Below are 27105 nucleotides of genomic sequence, written 5' to 3'. Positions count from 1 at the left end.
GTTTGGTCTCTCCTCTCCCTCCTCCTCCCCACAGCCTGTACTCCCTGTGCAGTGGCCTGGTTGTCATGCATCTCTACTTCCAGACACAGCATGATCAGCTGCCTGTCCCAGTTCGAAGCAAATAATGGCAGCATGGTGTTTAAAACTGTGTTTGGGGTAGGAATGTGCCTTATGTATGCCTCTGGAGTGCATTGGGTGAACCTGTGGCTTCACTTCTGGCACCTGTGTTCATTTACCTCCAACTGGAGGCTGGAGGTAAATCTCAGCTGTATTAGTGCCGTTTTCAGCGCTAATAGCGCCGTACATAGAATTGTGATACGGCTGTGATTGCGTTTTGTGTTGACGGCGCTATTAACGCAGGCGGCAATAGCTCTGGCTGTAATTGCGCCGGTTCATTTTGTGCCGGTGGTATTTGCGCTGAGTCATGATCTGGTGGAGCGTTATTGGTAGTGCTAATTCTGTTACTGTCACATTTAAGGGCTACCACCCAACTCGTGATGATAGTCAATGGGCCTCATTACAACTGTTGCGGTAAGGCAACAACAGCACCGGTTGTGCTACCGGCGCCGTTGTTGCCATGCCGCAACATTATGAGTTTGCTTGCGGTGCTGCTCTGGACACCTGGTCAGACAAGGCGTGCAGAGCGGCACCCACGAGCAGACCAGGATGGTAGCAATGGTACCGTTATGAATGGTACCGCTGTTACCATCCTCCCCATTCCCATTGAGCGCTATGGGGGATCAAATGGGAATAGGGACATACTGGTTCCGGGTCCCGTGAAAGGGAATTACCGGGCCCTCCAAGGTCAGAATGGCCTGGTAAGTCCCCTTTTGCGGGACCCGAGCCGGACCCGAGTTTCGAGGTAGCCATGCCCTTATTAAGGGCATGGCTACCTCCAAACTCGTAATTCTCCTCTTCAAGGGGAAGATCGCATTCTGATACAGTGTCTCCCCTATCAAGGGAGAGGATTCTTTCTGCTTAAGTTTACCTTTGAAGGGGGAGAGTTTATTCAGTCATAGAGTCTCCCCTACAAGGGTGAGCGTTTAATCAGATACAGAGACTCCCCTTCAAGGGGGAGAGTTTATTCTAATACAGAGTCTCCCCTTAAAGGGTAGAGTTGATTCTGGTACAGAGTCTCCCACTTCAAGGGGGAGAGTTTATTCTGATATAGAGTCTCCCCTTCAAGGGGGAGAGTTTATTCAGCTAGATAGACTCCCCTTCAAGGGGGAGCATTTATTCTGATACAGAGAATTCCCTTCAAGGGTGAGAGGTTATTCTGATACAAAATCTCCCCCATCAAGGGGGAGAGTTTATTCTCATACAGAGTCTCCCCTTAAAGGGTAGAGTTGATTCTGGTACAAGGTTTCCGTTTAAAAGGGTAGAGTTTATTCTGATATAGAGTATCCCTCATCAGGTGGAGTGTTTATTCTGCTACAGAGTCTCCCCTTCAAGGGGGAGAGAGTATTCTGATACAGACTCTCCCCCATCAAGGGGGAGAGTGTATTCAGATTCAGAGTCTCCCCTTAAAGGGGTAGAGTTGATTCTGACACAGAGTCTCCCCTTCAATGGGGAGAGTGTATCATGCTACAAAGTCTCCCCTTAAAGCGGTAGAGTTGATTCTGATACAGAGTCTCCCCCTTCAATGGGGAGAGTGTATTCTGATACAGTCTCCCTTTCAAGGGGAAGAGATTATTCTGACACAAGTTTTTTCTGCTACAGAGTCTCCCCTTAAAGGGGTAGAGTTGATTCTGATACAGAGTCTCCCCCTTGTAGGTACATCGTTTATGTCACCTACACTCTACAACATGTACACTTGTATATAAGTATTCAGTGTTTGAGAGGCACTGCTTGCTATAAGCTACCCAGGTACCTGTACCATTTCCCACCTGCTATCATCAAAAGCCAGTTAATGCCACTATGACAGTGCCTGGCAAATGCTTTTCCCATGCCTACACAAAAGCCGAAACTGTTGGCATTGCCAATGCTTATTATGCCATGCAGTGACCACTTCTCACCATGTCATTTGTGTGTTGTAAAATTTAGTGTGCAGAAAAAGCAAAGTCCTTTTTTCATTATTGACCTATACAAAATTCCTATACATAAATGTTAATCACACTACCTAATGCACATCTATCTACAGAAATGCAGGAATTCGGGTGTGCGGGGGACTCACCATAAGCCTGCTGCATCATGGGAGGTCTGCTGTGGAAGCAGACCTGTGTCCTCACAGATAAACATGTTTCATGCTGTGCTGTTATGTTTTTTTTTCACAGAATCCAGGGCATTTTCAACATGAACAAAATGGTAAAATATCATAGCCAATGAAATTATGAAGGCAGTTGCCAGAAGATTACAGAGAGTCTCAAAGGGTTGCTTAAGATAACTACAAAGCAGCCAGTGAAAGATAAAAAAAGGCAGGTTATTTTTCCAAACAGGAATCTAGCTTTTTCACCCATGACACTAAAAGAGTGGTGATGTTCTATGCCTTATCTAAAACCCATGATGGTCCGAAACCTCAACTGGGTGGCCTGATTGTATCAGAGATAATTTCAGTATTGGCCTTCAATACCGAACAAAGCTAGCAATGCAGATTCCCCAGCAAACAGAAATTGGAATTGTACATTTTCATCTTGATAGACACCATGCCGACACGGACAAATTAAGAGAAAGAAAAGAACTCAAGACCCACCTCTTGGAGGAGTCTCTCCTCCTCAGAACCTAGGCCATCACGTCGCCCCTCGTTCCACCTGACTTGCTAGATATCGCCTGACCCTCTACTCCCCACCACCCGGTACAGATGTACCCCTCCTCTGTACCCCACTGTAACCTACCCTTTGCAGTATATCTGTTCTGTTGTTACCTCTGAAAAGTGCTTTATGTATGCATCTGTACTGTTGAATACCTCTGTAAAGTGCTCTGTCATGTATCTGTATTGTTGTATAGCTCTGTTAGGCGCTCCATTGCTTATCGAAGCTAGGGCCTCGCTCAATAAATACAATAGTAATACTACTAATAATAATAATAAAAGGAAGGTCTTTCTTGAATGATGTCAGATAACCCAAGTAGAGGGAATGACCATACATTTTTGAAGTAATGTATCATTGATATTGTGATCATATAAGAAGGCACAGATGATAAAGCCATACATTTTTGGGTTGGCTGAAAATCTTAGACCCACAACTAAGATTCACACATACCATGTGTAACCTTTATTTACATTTCCTGGACAAGACAATATATGCATAAGAAATCAAGACATGGCGAATCCTCCAGACACATTGGAGGATTCTCAAAACAGGCCCAAAAAGTTGCAGCATTCCCTGTTTGCTTATATAAGTAAAAGAAGTAAATCAAAAACATACAAAATATCCTGTTGAAAACACATACATGCATGCAATAACCAAAGATTCAAATCACTCTGACAGACATGTAGGGCCCCCAAGACTAACTGGATATTACTGAATATGGAAGTTATGCACACACAAAATTGATGACATTACCAACAGCAACTCCTTTTACAGGGAAGGTAAATCAAGAAGATGATTTGTTATGGGAAATATTGACAAACATTAATAGGAGTAAAGACTGATCTTTAATGCATATATCCACAGACTATGCTTAACAAAGGAGGTAACATGGTCATGTTCCATCACAGGTCCATGCCACAAGCACTTTTAATATCCTCATCAGTCACTGGATGAAGGGATTAGAAGCTACTACTCCCAGTATATGAGCCACACGCTACACACGCCTTAGTTCGAAATCGGCATTAGCCCTTATCATTGCCACACACCACAGCCTGGGAACTATGAGGCTATCAAGACTCGTTTCTCTAACCAGTGCACCTGCCATCTCCATACTCACTCCCCCAGACAGCCATACCATACACATGAGCAGAGGACCTCTGCCAGTACAGAACCTAAAAGTCAGACCACTGATGAGACCTCCTCACAACATGGCACTGTTACTACACAACCCTATAAGCCCATACTGACAACCCAGGCCACAGCTCCTACTTTCCCCCAGCCAGAGCCCTCTCCCAATTGCAAAGGTGCCCTCCTTAACGTACAATCATTAGGAGCCCACGCCATCGAGACACATGACCTCATTTGAGACCAACGACTAGACCTCCTAATGGTGTCTGAAACCTGGCTACATGAAGCATACAGCCCCCTATTAGCACTCGCCATCCCCCCTGACTACAGTATACTCAGGGCTGACCGCCTAAATGCAACGGAAGGTGGGGTAGCTATCATTGCCAAATCCAACCTTCAGCTTAGAACATGCCCTCTAGACACTATAGATCGCTACGAACTGCTCCTACTTAAACTAAAAACAGACCCCAAAACTACAACTAATGTTCTTATCATCTACAGAGCTCCAAACAATGCAAACCACCCGGAATCTGATATCCCACTCCTCATTACACCTTACATCAAACCCAATACCAAATTCATCATCCTAGGTGACATCAATTTAGGCTTTAATGACAAACTAGACCACAAAGCCAGTGCCCTCCACTCGTCCCTCCTCCAAATGAACTTCACCAAATTAGTCAGGTCACCCTCACATGCCAAGGAAAGAATACTAGACTGGATACTGACACTAAATGTCGGCATATCTATTGACTCCATCACAGCATTAAATTGGACTGACCACCACGTAATTTGCTTTAATGTAATGACACAAGGCAAACATATCCCCCCTAAACAACATCTACTCCTCTTGAAATAGGAAATATCTACAATCTCACAGCAGATAGCCACACCCCTGTTCTGATGGAGGCCCTCCATACCCACCTCCTCACTACTACCAACCCCCTGACAATCTGGCTGATACATATCAAAACTGCTTCAACACTACTATCTACGCTTTATCCCCACTCACAACTAAAACAGCCCGTTCAGCCAAACGCTCCAACCTTTGGTTCAACGAGGAACTGGTGGCACTTCGGCATAACAAAACAGCACTGGAACACATACTAAAAAAGACCCAATCCCCTGAAACGGCTGCCTCCTTTGTGGAAGCAAACAAAATCTACAAATCGGCCATCACAACTCACAAAGCCAAGGCTCTGAACACGCATTAAAAATGCCTCTTCCAAATCCAAAGAGCTCTTTTCCATACTTAGAGAACTGGAAAACTCTGTCCCCCCCCCCCACCACCCCTACTAACTCTAGTAAAGGTGGTGTTCCACCATACAGAACGTGCTAGCCTTCAAAATACTCACAATCCAAGACAAAATTATAGCCAAAAGAAAACTACTGGCCAACAAGAACGCACCACCCCCAGTCCTGAACAGTGACTGCGAAATCACAGCCACGCAATTCAAATTCTAAATGGTCACCGAAGACCAGGTTTTGAACACCATCTCGATGTTAAAACCTACTAACTATAAAGGAGACTGCTTCCCTGCACACTTACTGCTTCCTCAAACACTTCATAAAACTCTGCGCACCCACGCTAACACCCATCATCACCAAATTTATCAATACCTCCTTCTGTACCGACTCTGTCCCTGCAAGTATCAAAGAAGCATGGGTAACCCCACTCATCAAAACACCCTCCATAGACCCACCCAAACCTACAAATGACTGCCCCATAACCACAGTTCTCTATCTGCTAAAATAATTGATAAAATAGCTTACTCTCAAATACAAAAGCATCTTGAATGTAAGCATCTACTAGGTGCCAGACAATCTGTTTTCCGGCCAAATCATAGCACAGAAACGGCCTTACTGGACCACAAAACCCAAATGGACACCATTAGAGATGCTGGCAACATGTTCATACTACTACTACTAGACCTCTCTGCCACATTCGACTTGGTGGGCCATGACAAATTATACAACACGCTATCTGAAAATGTTCAATTCTCCCATGAAGCTACCCTTTGGGTCAAATCATTCCTGGCTGAAGGCACCTCAAGAATATCCATTGGTAAGGAAGTCGCTGACCCTATACCGGTCCCATTATGGGTACCGCAAGGCTCATGCCTTTCTCTTACTCTCTATAATGCAAATACAAAACTACTATTTGCAGCCTTTGATGCTATGGGTGTCATTTACACGTATTTCACGGACTACACCCAGATCCTCATCCCTATTACAGGTAACCATGAGCAAGACTCAATTACCATCAACAAGATATATGGCATAATCCAAAACTGGATGGCCACAAACAGCCTGTGTCTCAATGATGAAAAGATGGAGATCCTCATTGTTAGCTCCCCCTCTAAACTAAAAACTCTCCACCCTGACTACACATCTATCACCATTGATGGAACACCCATCCCAGTCCTAAAGCATGTCAAAATGTTGGGTACCTAGATGCCAATCTAACATTGACTAGACACATTAACGCTCTGTCATCTTCCACCTCGTACACAACTAAAGCCGTCAATTTCTGACCCACCAAAACTGTCTCACACTTGCACGTGCACTCATATTGTCAAAATTAGACCACTATACAATTCTTTTTGCTGGGCACCTTGAACACAAGTCTGGATACATTTCAACTTTTGCAAAATAAAGCCCTGCAAAGAGCCTTGGGTATAAAAAAATCTGACAACATCTCCAATACTAGGAGACAAGTACACTGGTTTCCCATCAAAGCCAGAATGATCTTCAACATGCTTTGTGTCACCCGCAAATGCATCATCATGAAGGCTTGCACTTATCTCAATAATTCCATCCCCCAAAATATGGCCACTAGAACATTGAGATCCAACTCCAGCACCCATCTATTTGTCCCCGATTCAAGAGCTCCAAAGCATGGGGTGAGTAGCTTCCCAGTAGCGGCACCCAAAAATTGGAGCTCACTCCCCCCACATACGAGAAATGAGCCCTCCCATCACCGCTTTAAGAAATCGATTAAAACATGGCATTTAATCAATTTAATTGCTCACTGTTAGGGAGGATTCTCAAACATGTGCTAATTCCTTCCGTTTAGAGACCCCCAGCAACTTTGCTGGATTTTGAGGACTTGATTGTTTTACCTGGAGAGAGTGTGACCCTATTTTGATGTGTGTTTTACTCTTGTGTGTTATTTGGTTATGGAGTCTAAACAAGTTCTCATCATCTTTTCATTTGTGTCACACAGCACCCTCAGTGCAGTGGCACAGGGAAGCCATTCAGGCTTTCCCAAGGTTTAACTACCTTCTCTGGGATAAACTAGTGTTTCCCAGAGTAAGTAAAGTGAAAATGACTTTACAAGTCTTTTCAATTCCTAGACCCAGCACACCCTATCTTAAAATAGAGTGCTGGAGGGTTTACTTAGTATCCCTTGTGTCTAAATACTCATGTAGCAGTCAAAGGCTACCCTTTCCTCTCAGAATGGCTGGTGGCAGTGGTTTTACAACAAACTACCATGATTTTTCCTGACCACAAACTATTTGTAGCTTCGGTAATGTTAAATCACGGGAGCCATGTTTTTCAAGATGCCGTCTGAGCCCCCTCTGTAAAAACAGGTCCCGGTCTTCTTTTTTCGCCATATCTTTGTGGAAAGGTCCTTCTAGAGTTTGTCTCTGCGCGCCAAACCTAGTTTGGTCCCTTTGATCCATCACCTTTGGCGAGCTTCAGGAGTGAAGACTGCCTCTGGCGCCTGAGTGTCTGGGGTGGGCAGGAAGTGAAGGAGGTGCCGAAACTCCCCGTACTTAGTCTCCTAGGAGACCCAAATGCATTCTGTGCTGATTGGCTGGCTGACTGTCTGGCAAGGACAGCCACCCTGCTGGGTGAGTGACAGCTAGGATAGAATTAATGGGAGATAACTGAATAAAAGACGAGTCTCTTGGCTTGGAAGGCAGAGTCGACCACTGGAACGAAAGAACCCAAGACGAGCTTGAAGAGGACATCTGCTGCAACTCCTGGACCATTGGTTTGCCCGGTGAAGCGAAGCCCTGCTGCAGGTCCGAATCGCCAAGTTCACCTCGACAGAGAAGCCCTGCAAGGACGACTTCTCCCTTTGCTTTGGTGGGACCAATCAACTCAACAGTAAGCCACCTGGACAACTATCTTGGAGCTGTTTGCATTTTCCTCAGAGTGCTGCAGGAAACCGTATAACCAGGGAGAGGGACACCAGCTTGTGTGCGATACTTACCGGCACCGGAATTGAAGTTTGCCAGTTGCAAGCTTTTTGACCAGTCCCAGTGCAGCGCAGGAGTCCCCTGATGTCCTCCCTCTTGTCCCCACGACTGAGGCCCAGGAACAGCGAGATCTGCAGGAACTGCTTGGAACAGAAGTCATCAGCTGCATCTTTTTCTTCATTGAAAGGTACTGTGAAACAAGACTGAGAGTACTTACCTCTCGCTGTGAAAGTGCTTGAAACTATTGCAACTCGCAGGCCTAATCAGCTTGTGACCCAACATATGATCCTCCTTTCTCCTTATCAAAATATCTACACTGTCTGAGAATAATTGTAACCTTTCATGTTCGAATAATCTTTGCCTTTTACTCCTGTTAAAAAGGATTCTGACATAGTATTGAAGTATATTAGTGTGTAATACAATTGCCTCCTTCTTATGAAAGTTTTATAACTAACAGATAAATAAATTAATACGTATTTATCAAAGAAACCTTGAGTGTAAAAGTTTATTTGAACACCTGTGATTGTAGACCTCTGTGTAACATCATTACTGTTCACATTCCCCTCTTGAGATAAGCCTGGCTGCTCAGCTCCGCTACCAAAACTGTGTAGTACAGACTTATACCAAAGGTTGGTTTGCTTACACCTGTAGTCATAGTTGTGTGCAGTGGTCCCAGAGGGTACTGCATACAAACTTTGCCTAACACTCACTTGTCCATGCTGTTCCACATTGTACATTCTTCACGTCTCGGTATATGATCATACCCTGTCTCTGTACCCTTTGTCTTGAAATTGTATATACTGTAATATTCTGTAATATAACTCAACTTTAAGTTGATTGGAATGTAACCATTTTCCACCCTGTAACCAGATAATGAAGCTTTCTGCAACCTACGCCGTGGCACCTCCGGGTTTGGGCGTATAACAAATGTAATAAATAAATAAATAATAAACAAGCATCCATATAGTTACAGGAAATGGGTTGCTGAGGCCCCTGTGGCACTTATTTCTACACATCTAGATAAAAATCGCCTGCAACCCAGACCACAAATATCTGAGATGGTCATAAACAACTGGTTTAAACAGATGATGGAAAGACTGTAAGGCCTGTACAAAAGATCTAAACTGAAGGTATCGTTGAAAATGCCAATTGCTGACTTTTTTACAAGGGTATATGAATGATTTCCTGATATATGACCAAACAATGACATGCTGGGAGTATAGCTCAGGGGCAATGCTTTTATCTTGGAAGCAAGACAACTCAGAGAAACATAGGTTTGAATGGGTATACAGTGTGTATAACGAAATAATTAACTACAAACTTTTTCAGTGAAACATGCACAACAAAATAAATTTAGAATTTTTGGGAAAAGTATATATGGGGTGGTGAGGGATTAAAAAGGGTGTGGGATTTTAGGGGTGGGTAATAAAGCTGGGGAAATGTGGGGTTTGGGGGGACACCCCAAATTTAAAAAGAGAAAAAGAATGTTGTTTTTATTTCACTAAACATTTTTCGTTATTTTTGTATTTGTTATAAAGACATGGAACCGTTTGAATGCTGGTCCCATGCTTAGAGAATGGTAACCAGTATTGAGCGCATTATAAAAGACCAATTAATTAATTCAGGATTGGATACTCACAACAAAGAGTATCCCTATGATCGCATGGAAGACTTCGTATAGAAGACTTTTTGTACAGCATACCACCAAACAAGCTATCTGATGATAGGAGAGATATAAATGGAATTTGGCTGCTTTCACCTTTAGATGAGCTATGACCGAGATGGTTAAACGGTCGCACAATATCGGAGAGCCCAGGTAGGTTGGCATACAAGAGCAATTTAACGAAGTGTAACACAATAGATTATTTCATTGTTCCTATCCATTTCTGGACAAGGGTTTCTGATATCGAAGTTGTGATATGTAATGAAAGCGATCACAATCGTCTTGCGCACTGAGCAAAGTACCGCCAATGTGCCTCTTTGCCTGAGTCTCTGCTCATTGCTTGATTGCTGTGGATCCATTTACTTCAATCTACCTGACTCTGTATTATCACTTACAACAAGGACATTCATTGGAACAAAGCATTGCATTATGGACAAAACTATGTATCTCTCTGTTTTATTGTTTAGAACCTCCTAAAGTCTGATTGCGGTCTGTAAACTACGCACTGAATAAGCCACGCTCATTTGGGCACATAGTTTTAAAAACTGACCCGCGGGTGCACCGAGCGAAGTACCGCCAAAGTGCCTGTTTGCCTCTTCGCCGCGTTCGACGCAGAGTTGTGTAGATTGGGCTTCTCATCGGTACTTCCAGCTAAACTTAAATTTATTACACTGTCCGCACCCTAAAAACTGGTATGCCACCCACGAACATTCTAGCTATGCCGGTAAATGGGTGGAATTTTCCGGCAGTTAGTATTCGTAAACGCGCATTGAACTATTCGTGTTCGACCCCAATTGGTCGCCCTGATCGAAAATCTTTTACATTTTCTTCCAATGCGGACAAGAACATTGACATTCGCAAGTTTGTAAAGATCTCCACAAAACTGTTGTATTGAAGCACAAACTATTACTGACGTCAAAACAAACAGTGGAAATGCTACATTCAATAGCCGGAATTAGAAGTGCTCCGATATCCTGATCTGTGGATCAAGGACTAACAATAGTATCATCCATAAAAACGACCAAAGCAACTATATTAACAATTCCCGCTTTTAACCTCAGATAACTCTGAATGCCATGAATCTTGCTATACAATCATTAGACAAATTATTTGAAACAATAGATGCCAAATTGAGCCATCAGTCCATCCTAATAGACAAAATGCTTATTTGGCAAAATTATGTCAATCTGTTATTGAGCCCTAAAGCTGTTGTCATGAGTGATCAAGACAAAATGAGTGTTAAATATGTTTCTACATCCTGTTAAACCCTGTCTTGGGTTGCTTTGGAAACTGCTTTAATATGTAACGCCAACACATCTATACATGATGAAACAGCATCATCGGTGCCATACATTGATAAAGTTATTTACGACATATCAGAACCTAATAAATCCACGCAACTTGGGGTCATAGATTCACGCAGCAGTCAATTAGAAGCTATAACTGCCCCAAAAAGCACTTATACAATCTACACTTCAACTCACCCTGTGAAAATGAAGAATATCCCCAAGTTAAATTGTCAAAAAATCAAAAACTGACAATAAAATCCTCCTCAACTGTGTCCAGACAATTTTTTTAATCTATTAGCTTGCATAAAAAGAGAACAGTAATAGAATAAATTGAATAAAAAAGAATAAAAAAATATTTGTTACAGTCGCAAGCTAAAACAAACACTACCAGATCTATACAGATCTGGGGAGAATTTACCTCCATATGCCCCTCTAGATGAATTAGTTAAGGTGGTCGCTCACCGAAACAATGTTGTCAACAAACAATTAAAGGGAGGTGTATCAATCAAGACCAAACGAAAAACAAATACTAAAAAAAACCCAAAGACTCTAATTCACTTGAATTACATTGAGAAGAAATGTGTAAGGCAGTAGATGCCTATATGGCTGGGCACCCTCTGTTACCGACTCTTGATCCACGTACCATTAATGGCCAAAATCTATCTAAAAACTGCCACAATGTAGAAAAACCCCTAAAAGCCCAGGGGCAGCTCTTTTTAAATACTCAAAATCGAGTGAGTACTGAGCAACCCACTCTGGCTGATAAGACAGTAGCACTAGCAATCCCAAAAATGTTTCCTGACACAACTGCTCCATCAATAAATGCAGGCTTTAGCCTATTACAAGCTGCTTCTAGTACATCCTCATCCGATATTAAGTCACGCTCATCTCAGATAAGTGGAAATACTGCAATAGCTGAGATAACTCCAGCGATTATGCGCTTAATTGAAACTGCATTAACAAATATCAAAGACAAAGGAATATCAAATAATGAGAAATCTGATCATAAATCCCTCACATATGTGACTCCCAATAATTCAAATTCACAGCCACTCAAATGACCAGCATCCTATTTGCTAATATTGGCTTGTAGACCATCACCATGTGTACAATACGATCTTAATCACAGGTCAGTGATGGCTATATTTTCAGATATACCTCAATTGGAAAGCATTAACTCATCTGATATTGAACTGGTTGAATTTTTGAATGACACAAACTTAAACTCTGTGAGACTCTGGATGAACTTGCGTGTCATCCAAAATACCATTTGGTCTTGCAAAGATCTACTACACTCAAAAGGATTTGTGCTCTCCTTTGAGTTGATATCCCTAACAGAATCTAAACTTACCAATAAAGAAATTCCTGCCAAAAACACAACAAATATTCTCTCTATGAAGGAAAATAAGGCTCCTACAAATTGCAATCAATCCCTTTGCAATTGTGCGAGCAATCAAAAATAAATAGCTATTGGTGAGGAGAGTTTTGAAATGTCCCTACTTAGCTGGAATACGAGGGGTTTAAACACCTTCTCAATAATGACAGAAACAATATTGGACATTTTGAAATAGTGCTACTGCAAGAGACGTGGATCACTGCTCCACCAGTATGGGACAACCATGACATTCATTTGAATCCTGCCAGTAAAATGTCCCGAGGAAGACCATCCTCTGGCTTATTTATAGCTATAAAATCAAATATGGGAACAACATCTGAAATTTGGGCTGAACCAAATGTGTACATGCTGTTAGTCAAAGTTTGGATTCAAATGACTACATGTGCCCTGATTAACCTATATTGGAATCCGGTGAAAATAACAGATAATCGTTTTTTTAAGTATCTAAATGATTTGATGGACCTTGTTGTCCTTGATTAATCTGTCATCTATGTCATCATAGCTGGAGACCTTAAACTTAATTGCTTTCAACAAGATACCTTATGTCATAAGGGCAGATTACTACATTGGAATCTATTCATCAAAACCCGAAGTTTGCATATGTTAAATGGAACTCATAAATCTTATATTCCCCCGCAACAAACGTGGCGCAGAAGAAATAGTGTAGCAACGATTGACTACATATACGTAAATGATGCCCTTTTGCTCCACATCATGCAATTTTGTGTTTTAAAGTCTGATCTGAGCAATCATGATATGCTGACAATGAAGTGGTCTGGTAAAAATGAGGATGTGACTCCAATAAGTTCATATCATCAAGGTTGTATGATTGTAAATCCTAGGCAGAACCAAATCTGATGGTCAGAAGACTTCTTGTAGCAATTCAAAAAATATTTATCCACTGCATTAGATAAAGAAACCAAGGGGATAAATAGTGGTGGGATTGTATATAGTGATATGATGCAACTCTTCCAGCATGGCACCCCAAGATCATTAAGAAAACAACATAATCTACACATTTACAAACATGATGTTAAAACAAGAAAAACATTAGATTTCAAAAAAGGGAGGCCTTAAAATATCCTTCTGACATCAGGAACGTTCTCCTAAAACAAATTAAAACCAAACATAAGAACTGGTTGAGAAATTACAAATCTCAGTTATACCAAAGAGATGGTGCTAATATGTTAACTGCCATATTAAATAAGAACACAGCCAAAATATGGGTTACCATAAACCAAATTACACATGGTTCTCAAACGGCTATTCAATCGAGCAGCGTTACTGAACAAAATTGGATATCCCATTTTAGAGAGCTCTATTCTGTACCTATAGGCTGTGCAAGTCTTGAATCCTTAGAAATTCCTAAGAATTTTCATCTTAAATTTGACATGGCGGACATTTATTTTACATAAATAAAGCAAGCTGTTTCCAAGCATCTGGCCCGGTTGGCCTATCAAACTATACCTTCAAACAACATCCGGAGCTATGGGCATCTATTTTGCATAACATATTCACTTCTTTAAATCGTACACAATCTTTACCAAAGACGTGGAAACACTCAATCATATTGCCAGTATGTAAAAAGCGCGATTGGCAGCTTCCAGCTAGCTATAGACCAATCGCACTTTTAGATGCTCAGGGAAAGATCTTTTGTCGGCTAATGCTGAGGGAGCTAAATGACTGGACATTGAAATTTCATCTGAGAGACCCATTTCAATCAGGGTTAGTGGCTCGTCTTGATTCCATTCCTAACATTATCACCCTCAATATGATCAAGTCTCATTATGCCACCCGGAAGCAATCATTATATATAGCATTTGTTGACTTCCGGATGGCATTTGATTGTATTGATCATACTCTGCTCTACAATAACTAAGACAATATCAATGCCCACCTTTCCTGCTTGCATTAATTATGCTTCTTCATCTAGATATCACCATGCAGATCAGATTGACTTTTGATGGTCGATTATCCTCCTCAATTGTTACCCAAAAATGCTTAAAACAGGGGTGTACCCTGGCCTCTATCTATTTAACTTGTTTATACTGAATATGGGTTAGACATTCGTCGATACAATAGGAGATCCACCGTAGATGGGCATTCAGAAAATCAGATATCTGCTTAATGCGGATGACCTAGTGTTACTTTCACAGACACCAGTTGGATTGCAAAATATGTTGCACAAACTTGATATCTATGCTCCAGCAACAACCTTGTGATAAATACTGATAAAATTCAGATCATAGTCTGCAATAACAATGTTAGGCCAAATAAGAGCTCTTATAAGTGGGAACTACAAGAGACTGAACTCCACAATATAAATACTTGGGGTGGCATTCACTAATTCAGTTGATGCCGACCTGTATAACCAAGAACTATAAAGTAAATTGCAAACGTTAACATCTCAAGCAAAAATTCTTGCCTATAAATTTGGCAAATACTCCTTTGAACATATTATGGCATTCTTTCAACAAAAAGTAACACTGATTTTACTTTATGGGGCAGAAATTAAACTACCAAGAGATTTTAAATACTGGGATATGCTAGAATCTCGGTTTTGGAAACAAGTTTTACAACTTCCGTATTGTACACCTTTACCCATTATACGTTTCGAACTGGGGTCGCTGTCCCTCTACTCTCAAGTTTTGTGGAAGATGTGTGCATTATTGAGGAAATGTCTGTTTGGTCTTGTTACATCCACTATCTTGTGGGTAGTAGCTCATTCCCCCTATCATCTAATCATATTTCCCCTAGCAGCTGGCGTAATTGTATACTTAATGCTTTAGCTGAAGCATCTGTTACTCTGGAATTTCTGATACATAACCCAGGACGATCGAAAACCAAAATCTTTCGATATGATTGGACATCTAATCAGAGCAGATGTAATATTTATAAGGACTTTAATGTATTCATGTTTGGGATCAAAAGATATCGAACAATGGCATATTATATTGCTAAATGTCCCGCTCCATACATTCATATACAATACTTGCGCTTCAGATTCAATCTGCCGCACACCAGAGATGTGTTAGCTAGGAGAAAACAAATGTCTCAAGAACAAAACTATTGTCAATTTTGTTTAAACACCCTCTTCAGAAAGAAACTCTTCAACATGTTATTGTGGAGTGTCCTATGCTAACTCTGAACCGAAGGATGTTCTTTAAAAGTCTATTTGACATTAATAGTCTGTTAGATTCTGATCAAATATGGCAATTGATCTTTTCAAGCACAAGATTAGCAGTGAGGGTTGAGATAGTTCATTTTTTGGACACAGTCTTACCAAAATCAGAGAGTTAACTTATAGGGCCAATCAGTGATAATCGTGGTATGCCCTAAGTATTCTGCAGATCATGTTGTAACGAAAGAATTCAGATCCTATATATTTTATGTAATGTGGTTTTGTGTATCTTAAAAATGTATTTTCTTAGCACTGTATTTGAATTGTTCTAAACAAATCTAATGACTACTGCAATGGAATATCAATAAGTCACAAATGTTCAAAGAAGTTCAAATTGTTTTATGATGTCAATTTATGTGTGTTCGTTTGAAAGTTTGTTTGTCACTATTGAATCATTATTTGAAAGGTTGATTTCATCAACCAACCAAATAAAAACATTTAAAAAAACAATCCTCTTGTTTTAAATTGCAGCTTTAGGGAGTCAGAGAGACTCAAAGTGTGGTCCAGAGACAGGCAAATGATATAGCATCTCAGAATGCAGTATAATGGCCTACATGGTTGCACTTTGAAGTTTGAGGGCAAATTACCTGGGGTTATGAATGCAATTTGTGATGTGCCCATCCTGTTACCGCATGAACAGAGTGATTGCAAATGAATAAACTACCACTGCAAGACCAAGGCAAATAAAACTCTCTATCCTGCCAAAGTTATTTGATGTAAACTGTAAATGCGCTAAGAAAACATGTGCAATGTAAATTGGGACACCCACTACAGGGGAAATATCCACTGCTCGAAGAGTATTAAAGAGTGTGTTAGTTAGTCTCAGTAGGATCTATAGGAGAAGGCGACTTAAGGGGACAGATATAAACATTACTGTGATCTCACAGATAAATCATTTTTCAGGGTTACATAATCCCAGAAAGAACGACCACACTGTCCTTGAGTATACACTCCTTACTTAGTTATTCACTGAGGCGCTTCCCTTAAAATTCGCCATCAAAGAGATAAACAACGCTATTAAAGAATCGGCTACTGGGAAATGCCCAGGGCATCACAAGTGCCCCGCTGATGTCAATAAAATAGACACACTTTTCTGGGCCGGGATTTTATTAAAACTCTTTAATGCAATAGGCTGTTCTTAATTCCTAAATCATGGAAATTATCAATTGTCGTGACAATATTTTCTCTGTGAGAAATTTGGGCTAATATCGCCAGGGAATCCAGTTGATCTCATTGTGGTGTTCAGTTTGGATCAACCTGAAAATGCGTGTGACAAGGAGCATACTGATGGATGTTGTGACTTTGGTTATGGCACGCCATTTACCTTGGCTGTCTCACTTAAAAATGATAACTCAATAAAATTGGTTTGGCAGCTTGGTTCACAAAACCACATTTGATTCCAAGGAATAAGTACTTCTTTCTACAGCAAAACCAGAGAAGCATATAATAAGACAATGGGCCTCATTAGGAGTGTTGCAGTAAGGCAACAACGGCGCCGGTAGTGCTACCGGCACCATTGTTACCTTGCCGCAGAACTGGCGTGCAGAGCGGCACCCGCAAGCAGACTAGGATGGTAGCAGCGGTACCGTTATTAACGGTACCTTTGCTACCATCCTCCCCATTACCATTGAGCCCTATGGGGGCTCAAATGGAAATGGGGACGTACCAGGTCCGGGTCCCGCAAATGGGAATTACTGGGCCCTCCAATGTCAGAATGGCCCGGTAAGTCCCCTTTTGTAGGACCCGGACCCAGACCCGAGTTTGGGGGTAGCCATGCCCCCATTGATCAAGCTCGATTAATTAGTGATTATGTGAAGAAAAACAATGCAAATCTGTAACCTGATGTGCACCTGGTACTGCAGACAATGGCTAAGAGGATACTTCAAGGTCATTACATCTAACAGACTACAGCTCGATTCCAGACATGTCGGCGCCGGTCCAAAGCTCCCCACCCTTGTTTTGGCTATGTTCTTCTACCGCTCCCGGCACCTTGCAGCACAAATCACATGCCCTAGGGTGAAGGCACCTGGTCCCTGCTTTTTGATCTTTATTGGTCAATTGGGGCTCCAACAGTTTTATGGTTGTTGGCCTGGAATTGACTGGTACCTTGGAATGCAGGGGGCCTTAGGATGGGGGGTATCTGGGCGCTATTACTTAGAGCAGGGACAGGGAAGGTCTGAGGCTTGTGCCCTCCTTCTTGTGGGATCGCTATTCACAAAAAGCTCTCAACCTCCTCATGGCCTTGCCAAGCGCAGTATTCCCTATTCCTGCATGCATATACGTATTTCCATATGTGTGGCTTAGGCTGCGACTCTGGCTGCAGTGTGAAGCTTAGCCTCAATTTCAATTTGGCTGCTACTATGTAAAAAGGCATAAGTCCCAAAGTATTTTAAAGCTAAAGCATACACAACCCTCCCTGCACTATAACGCCTGGTGATACCACCAATGCCTTTTATAACCTTCCAGAGCCCATACTGCACACTTCTAGGCCTCTGCCTCATCCGAAAGCACTCATGGGTTTGGGAAGAACATCCCACCTTGCAAACACATGCATTGGAGATCATTCGACATACATCTGTTTAATGAATGCACACACACTGGGTCAGTGTATGCCTTTTCCCATGGATAACTGAAAATATACAACTGTTTGGAGGAGATACCTTTCTCTATATCAACATTTCGCTGTGCAGGCATATTGGTAAAAAATTGCAGGGTGTGTGAAATCCTTTTCAATATGGCTGCCAATGAGCCGACTGAGATTGCAGACAAAGGTAGAAGAACCTGCAGAAGCTGCTCTCGAGCACCCATAGGTTGAATGTGCATAGCCTAAGCTGCAACATGTGAATATGGGTCATTCTATTAAGGCTCAGAGGACTGCATCCAGGTACATTGTATCACTCTTCCGAAAATGAAGTGGAAGGATCACACTTGGATGTAAGGTGGAGAGAAATAACGAAAGTAACAGTGGGCACCTACACTTAGATGTACTTATTATGAGACAAAGGCAGTGAATTATATTATCGTTCATGTATTCACTCCAAAACAAGCATTCAGAAAACAGGTAACAAACATGCAGTGCACCAGAAGGTGGAACGCGAACCGACAGATGGAGAGGAGACCAGGAAGAGAGGACTGTGAGATGATCCGGGCTTAAAAGAGAGAGCAGGTGGGTGCCTCATACATATGGGGTTTAGACTCCAAGTTTATACAGAAACATTTAGGTCAGTCAGAACAAGAAGCTAGAGCTTTTTTATTTGGCCATTAGGTAAGCAATGAAGAGAGAGAGAAGGCGTGATCTACTAAGAGAACAATGTGCACACCATACAGAGCATGTTAAGATATTTTGGAACTAATCATTAGAGATTGTTTTCCGTGATTTGTTATCGTAGCGCAATAATGAGAATGGATATAACTGTTTTCATTTGTACACACTGGTAAGCCACTTGTCACCCATGCAAAAGGGATAGCTCCACCTGAAGAATGCCCAATAGAAATTTGAAGTGATGTCATCATGCTGAAACGAGTCTGCGGTTTCGCGGTATGAGGATTCGGGCTCAGAATTCTAGAGAAACGTGGTAAGAACACGAGGGGAGACCAAAGTAAAACTTAAGGAATGCATTCCCTTTACTACTTCTAGTCCCTTAATAGTGTTATTTTATATGTTTTTTCTAGATATGTTCTCAGCTTGAAAATGCAATACCATCACACAAGCATACAAGTTGACACACAGTATGTACTATTTAACTTGACTGTGCACGTACTAATGAGCAGAAGTTAACATAGTTCAACATTATTTTATGACTCCTCCTATAAGATCATCCTCCAACATATTGGAAACATTGGGAGAGCTTCGAAAGTAGTGATGGATTGGTTTGGTTCCTTCTTGCAGGATAGAACCCAGCAGGTGACACTAGGAGCTTTCCTCTCAGAGTTAATATGCCTGAGATGCAGAGTACCTCAGGGCTCAGCGCTCTCGCCACTGATTTTTAATCTCTATATCCGCCCACTATTTGATATATTGAGGAAACACAGACTAAGATTCCACTGCTACGCTAACGACACGCAGATTTACCAAAGCTTTTGAAAGGATTGACCTGTGCATGCGAGACATAAAAAAATGGATGCATGTAATCAGCTGCAGCTCAACGCAGCCAAAACAGAAGTAATACTATTTGGACCGAAGAAAAAAAGGAGAGACGAAGAACAAAATATAACACTGCAAATCCTGGGTGAAGAAATCCCGTTCTCAGTGAAAGTGAGAAATCTGGGGTGCATATGGCAGGAAAATCTGGCCAGTGAAGCCCAGGTAGGGGCCAAAGTAAAAGCTGTGTACTACTCCCTGTGTATGCTGAGAAACGTTCTCCCCTTCATAGCAACCGAAGACCATGCTATAGTCGTGGGGGCATTGACAAATTCTCATCTTGACCACTGTAATAGTCTGATGACTGGGATCCCTGTGAAACAGATGATGAGACTTCAGAGGGCCCAGAATGTGTCAGTTAGGCTAATCGCCCATCTGAGGAAAAGGGACCATGTCTCAGCATCACGGAAAGCCCTTCACTGGCTTATGGTGGAAGATCAAGTTAAGTTCAAGGTGGCATGCCTTACGTACAAATGCTTCCATGAACTTGCACCTAACTATCTGAGCGCTAGAATTCACCACTATCAGCCATCCAGAGATCTCCGGTCTGGAGACAAACTACTGATGGATACCCCTCGGACTAAACTGATCTCGAAGGGGGGCAGAAGGTTCTCTGTGTTTGGCCCCAAGTTATGGAACCAACTACCAATGGCCTTACGGTCATGTCCATCGCTAGAAGGCTTTAGAAAGGAACTCAAAACCTTCCTATTTAAGGGATCCAAAGAGGCAGGGGCGAGAACAGTGTCTTAGAGCTAAAGGGTGAAGACACCTCAGTTTTTGCTATTACCAAATCTTAGGGGTTTTTGAGAAATTACCCCTGTTGTTTATCACTGCTGTTGCATACCTTTCAATAACTAACCTTTTCATCAGCTATTATATTGTCAGTTATGAGCACATCCAACCACAGGATTATTTCTCACACTCATTAATACTATTTTATCCTTTGGAGTGCTGCATTCCCTTTGGTGATAAACCTGTAATGAAACATGGCTCAATACTTACAGAACAGAGATGAGGATAGTGCTGCCCTTTTTGCACCACGTGGCACAGATAGTAATCCTTTCAGAAATGCAATGAACAGAACTGAAAACTTGGCTCAGAAATTCATCAAATTGGAACGCCTTTGCAAGAAGGAAATCAATAAATATTGGGAACAGGTTTCTCTTAAGAATTACCTCAAACAAAATAACATTCCTAGAGGACTCAGAATATTAATTTTCTCAGATTTTACACATCAGGATGACCAAGATTTGGCATCAGATTGGGAACTATGTGACTATGAGTTCTGAAAATATGATGAAAATTCTAGTAAAACATGCAGAACGTGAGCATGTCAGAGTAACTCTAGAAATTGAGCAAATAAAAAAAGAAATTTCAGATATGCCTAATCCATCCACGTCTAAGGATAAAAACTATGAAAAGATGCATACAATCCTAGGAGAGTACCAAGATGACATAAAACTATGCACATTTCGGAAATTCTATAGAAATGAAAAGGACTATATTAATAACAGAGTATATACTTTTTAAGCCAAATATGATGCAGATCAATCTTTAATCAAAACTCCCACAGAGTCACCCGTAACTTCAGATGCGGATTCCGAATCAGAACCAGGTGCAATTAGTACGGGTGACAGAGATCAAGCTTCTACCTCTGATGAAGTACGACACACCAGAAAAGAGGTTTTCTGGCTGAAATTAAAAGGTATAAAAAGGGCAACCTACCCAGTCATAATCCCATTTACAAACAGGTACGTTTTCAAAAGCCTTTCCCTTTAGGCCAGAATATTTCAACAACTCCAACAACCTCAAAGGAAGAAGAGGAAGAGGAGTGAGGAAGAGAGGGAAACGAAGATATAAGCAAAAGATTCACGAGATCCAGTCTCAAACACACCAAGCAGAAACCGATTCTCAAAACTTAGTCATACATTTATCTAACAAACAACTGTCTCAAACGCAAATAACTGTTCTCAACTAAAGCCTCTCCTTTGCACCCAGTGTGGCATCAGACATGACGGAAGTACAAATTGACTTATATAAATTTACCAGAAAACTAAAACCTAAAAAATTCTTTCACAATAAACCAGTCTTTTTCAAACCTCCGATTAGCCTACCACCGATCAGTACCAGGAGTATTCAAGAAATTGAAAATATTCATGTTCTTTAGGTTGATATTTAGTTATTTATAGATCCATATGCCCTGAGGACGGGCCGGAAGGGTTGAAACACGTGTTGGCGTTTTCTGTTGGCACTTTATGCTTTCAATTATTTCTGGAATCACAACTTGTGAAGCTTATGTTCAAATGTACACACTGTATGACATACGTTGCCTAATAATTACATATGAAACAATAAGTGGCTACGTTATAGTTTCTTTCTTTTTCTAAACATTCTTTATTTCATAAAGTGGTTATTCATTTGAAACTGGTTGGAAGCGCAGACAGAGAAGACACCAGAGTTTTTGCTATTACCAAATCTAAGGGTTTTTTGAGAAATTACCCCTGTTGTTTATCACTGCTGTCGCATACCTTTCAATAACTAATCTTTTCATCAGCTATTATTTTGTCAGTTATGCGCACATCCAACCACAGGATAATTTCTCACATTCATTAATAAAAAGATAGCATTATAGTTAACATTCCGCGCCCGAATGCGGTTTAGTCTGCCTGGTGCGCATAAGAAATAATGAAAATCAAATCAAATTATATTTTAGATGCAGAAAATAAATACGAATAAGTCATATAACTTCACTGTGATTACCAGTGTAAAGATCATTCTTTCATTATAAAAATTGACCTGGGATAAGTGATAGGTGAGTCCCTATAGCACACATCTCATTGGTAACCCAGATTTGTTTAGACAATCACCCTGCTACCTGTACTTAGTCTATAGCTCTGAGCACAGTGTCCCGTCATATTTGATGTTGGACTTGAGGAAGGCACATGAATAAGAAACGCTGAAACGTTTTTTACGTAGTCCCTGTCCTGAAATACATAATGGGCCTAGTTCACAGGGCATTTGTCAATGGGTTTGCGCCATTATAAAATGCTTCTGTGAAGTCGGTCCAATGTGTTTTTCACAGTATACATTCATTTGCTGTGAAATATGCTTGAAGATAAACTATTTTTGTTAAAAATAAAGAAATAAAGAAATAAATCACACCCAAGTCAACGTTGAGTCTTCAGAGTACTGAGTATGACGTTGCCTAAAAGTCCATACATTGATTGTATACTACAATGTTTATTTGACTTAATGCTTTGATAAAAATGCACTGGGAGCAACGTGCTCCTTAGCTCCGTATTATCCATAGAAACGTAAAGGCTGTTAAAACATGTCAGGGAGTTGCCTCTTTTACGATCAATGAGACGTCGAATTGGGACCTATGCACAACATTATTGTGCTTTTAGGATGATTGCTATACATATCTATTACATATTTGGAACATGTTTTGTACTGTGTTTTACGTGTGAGAATATATGTTTTAGAGAGTTTGTGAGAGCAATTGGTCAGTATGACGATCAGTTTGAATACTGACCATAACAGGTTGAGAACGAAGACATAAGGTTTGATGTAGCAGATCCCATCAGGACATGTTATTTGTTTAGGGCACTGTCTAGACTTCCTGTGTTTAAAAAGTGCCAATAAATAAGGCAACAACCTAAACGCTGACATTGTGAATCTTTTATGAAGCATAAACCTTCTAGGCAGGCCCAGGCCTCGCTCCTAAGCACTCTGGGCCTGACACAGGATCGGGTTATGATGGAGATTGTACACTGGGACCCCCAACCGGCCCATAGAGCGGGGGTTTGCCCAATAGCACTTTAAGACAAGATAGCAGCACCCGTGAGATGGACGGGGGTGCAGATTAATACTCCAACACCAAATCAATAATGACAACTCAACGGTTTGGCAAAGCGAGTCTGTTTAATGACAAGTACAAAAAACGGGAAGTCTCATGAATATCAGCGGATGTGTGATCTTCTCTCTCGCTTCACAAGTCCAACGAACGTCATAAAAAACATAACATTTATACTGAAAACTCTTCATTACTGACATTTAACGCTTAAAAGTTGGCATGCAATTCTATTGGTTCTAGAAAGGTAACTTTAATATAGGTACTACAGCTGTATATGGTAACGGAGTAAGGGGATTGGATAAAGGGGATGCTGTCAGGTGGGGCATCTAAGCCCTTCCTTCAAAATGGCTACTGTAAACATCACTAAAAGTACAATGCCCCATTGGTTCTACTAACTATAGGACCCTTGATTACTTGGTCCACTATGATTGGGTTGACATCAACCCCACTTACACTTTTCCACTTTGCTTAGCAGCACGCAGAATGGTCGACAAGGTGCAGGGTGGCCCCTAGCTCCCCCGGCCTTCCTCCAATTAATGTTACAATCAATCATCACTTTAGTGGCCATGTGTCAATTATTTCACTGTAGTTGGCCTCGAGACTGCATCTCTGTCTGGAAAAATTCTGATATCTTTGCCTGGCCCACTTCCATGCGTAGGTGTGAAAGTCTCACTTCTTCTCACTCAGCTGGTCACATTATTCAGACACCGTGATTTTGCCTCTTCTTCATGTAATTTGTGTATTTGATTTTCGTTTCACCCACCACCTGACTTCAGTTTAATATCGTGACCTTTCTGAAGCAGGATATTCTGTTCTTTGCTTCAATTAATTGTAGCTACTGTTCATCTCTTTTAACTGATGCATCCTTGGCTTTTCTGGCACGATTTGCCTCAGCTGAGTTTCGTTTCTGCCGCTTATTCTCGGTTTGCTAAATATGAAGCTCTCCTTGTGTGGCCTTTAGTAACCTTTGGTTGATTCTGCATCTTGTGCAAAGTGGAATTACACTTATATAACGTGCTTCTTTTGAGGTAGATATGTATAGGTGGCCCTTGCCGCAATCTGTCTTCTACTAAGCATAGCAAGCCTCACAATTTTCTTAGCTTTCTTGCTGTTCCAAGCATATGTACATGTGTAAACTGGTTGAATAGCTTCATCATGATCATGGCATAAGCTTCTTACATTTGGCATCGTCCTTTCACTTAAGGTTCACGATGTCCCTTGTCCATGGCGTTTCATCTCTTTATGTCATTCTCTGGTCGTCATACCTTCTATATGTGAGTCAGTTCAGGTTCTTGTGATGTCACCATTTGTCTTCCATTAAGACCTTTTTGGCTTCTTCATGGACTGTACTTAGACGAAATTCATTTTGTTTCATTGGTTGATATGGTTTTCTCAATGGGTACTTTACTGTCCATGGTTTCTTAGGTATGGGTATTACAATAGGTGCTGCTCTTCTGAAAGGTACTGGACAGAGACCCATTGCGGCTCTCTGCTGGTAAATTTGCTCATCATACATCACATATTTCAGCGTGAACGTTGCTGGTACTTCAAAATGGACATTTGGAGTGCAGGCTTTACTTGGGACCTCCTCTATACTCCCCCCTCTGGGCGAGTCATCAACCACTTTCGCCTCTTTCTTTGGATCCATCTTCTTTTGTTCCTCTGTATCCAACTTCGCTTCATCACCTGGGTTCATTCTTTCGTCATCTTCTGGGTCTATACATGATGGTCTGAAGAAATGTCTCTTTGGGGTCCATATCTATATGACTCCTTTTAAACTTCCTGCTATTCTAACGTGTTCATTCTTGTTCCATGTCATCAGTTGACACTGTCCATTTGGGCTGCAGTAAATCCATCTTCTCACATAATTTCTATGCTTCCTGGGATGTAGAAGCTTTGTTCCCTCTGGTACATGAATGCTGGCCTTCACAAAGTCTCTTATTTCTTCGTCAGTCAGGTCTTTGGGCTTCCATCCTGGCTCAACATCAATCATGATTTTCATCCCTATAGCTTTTTTCGCAGTTTTCTGATACTGAGAGATTATTATCTTGATTACACAAAATCCAAGCAATATCATCACTAGCAGGGCTCCTAGGAGCTTGAATGCATCTGCCATCAATTGTGGAACCCATGAAAATAGTGATCTAAACCAACTGACGTCGTCCACGTCTTCAGTTTCATCGATCATTTGATTCTGTAGTTTTGTCAGCATACCTATGGCTTCTGTTAAAGTTCCATTTTCTTCGTCATGAGATGGTATAAATGTGCAACATGATTCTCCAATTTTTGCACAAACACGTCCATCCATAGCTGTGATCATGTCAAGTACATATCTGTTCTGGAGAGTCATCAGTCGGATTGCCCTTAACTCTTCTTTAATTGCGTTGAATCCTTTTATGGTCCTGTTGATGGTTTACAGTAACTCCCATCTAGTTATCTGTAACCATTTAGTATTTGCTCCTACTTGAAATCTTGGCATGAAGATTGTCGTGAACACTGATGAGGTGAGGATGAACAGCCTGTGTTCATACAGGATCACATGAAAAGCTTCTTCTGATTTGGCAGAAAAGTAGTTCTCTCTCTTTATTCGGTTCATCATTTCCACAGATCTCTTCTTTCTCAGGTGAGCATCCGCTTTTGGGAAACTGTCAATTTTCAGGTCACTTTTTGGGATCACCAAAGCCAGAACACGGACATTCACTATTGTGCATATACAGCCCCAGTTTCTCTGCAGTTTGATGTATGCTTTGGATCCGCATGCCCGGTAATGGTCGATAATTACTGAAGTTCCATGCACCATTTCTGGAGCATCAATGATTTGTCCACAGTTCTGATTCACTCCCATCTTCCGAGAGCGATTATTCCTGAAGCACAATTTTAAGCTTTCCAGTGGTACTATCTACAGGGGTCCTCCTCTGTCCTCGACCCATGTTAGCAGTTTTGCAAGTTTTGGCCATAATGGCTTGCATATCCTTTATGCGTTTTCAATTGCTTCTTTGCAGGCTCCAATGACCATCAATGCTCTGCAAATCACTACTCCTTTCTCCCATTCCTCTGCTGAAAGCACTGTTCCCCATTTGGCCTCTGTTCTTCCAACTTCGAGCCTCTTCTGGAGTTTTTCCCTGTACATTTATCTTTTTATTTCCTTCTCTTTTGATGTCTTCTCCTTTAACTCCAGGCTTCTCATATCTGATAACAATGTGTTTTGTCTTTCCATTGTTTCTTGTTTTTATGTCCTGGACATAATCATCTTCATTTGGATCAGTTGCTTCAGTTGCCCATTTCAGTGAAGCATCACTTCACATGAACTGGCCTCTGGTCTTGCACGTTGCTACGTGTGATAGACAGTGTGCTGTCTGGACATCAATTTCTACAGCTACAATGATCTTTGACTTCCCCATGCTGTAAGGTAGGAGTGCACAAACATAGCATTCCCACTCTGAACTTCGTCTTCCAACTTCTTTCATGTGTTGGTACCAGATGTTGTTTCCCAAAT

The sequence above is a fragment of the Ambystoma mexicanum genome, chromosome 5p (assembly GCF_040938575.1).
Source record: "Ambystoma mexicanum isolate Mex_15411 chromosome 5p, UKY_AmexF1_1, whole genome shotgun sequence".
Classification (NCBI taxonomy): Eukaryota; Metazoa; Chordata; class Amphibia; order Caudata; family Ambystomatidae; genus Ambystoma; species Ambystoma mexicanum.
Note: the sequence above shows the minus strand (reverse complement) of the source record.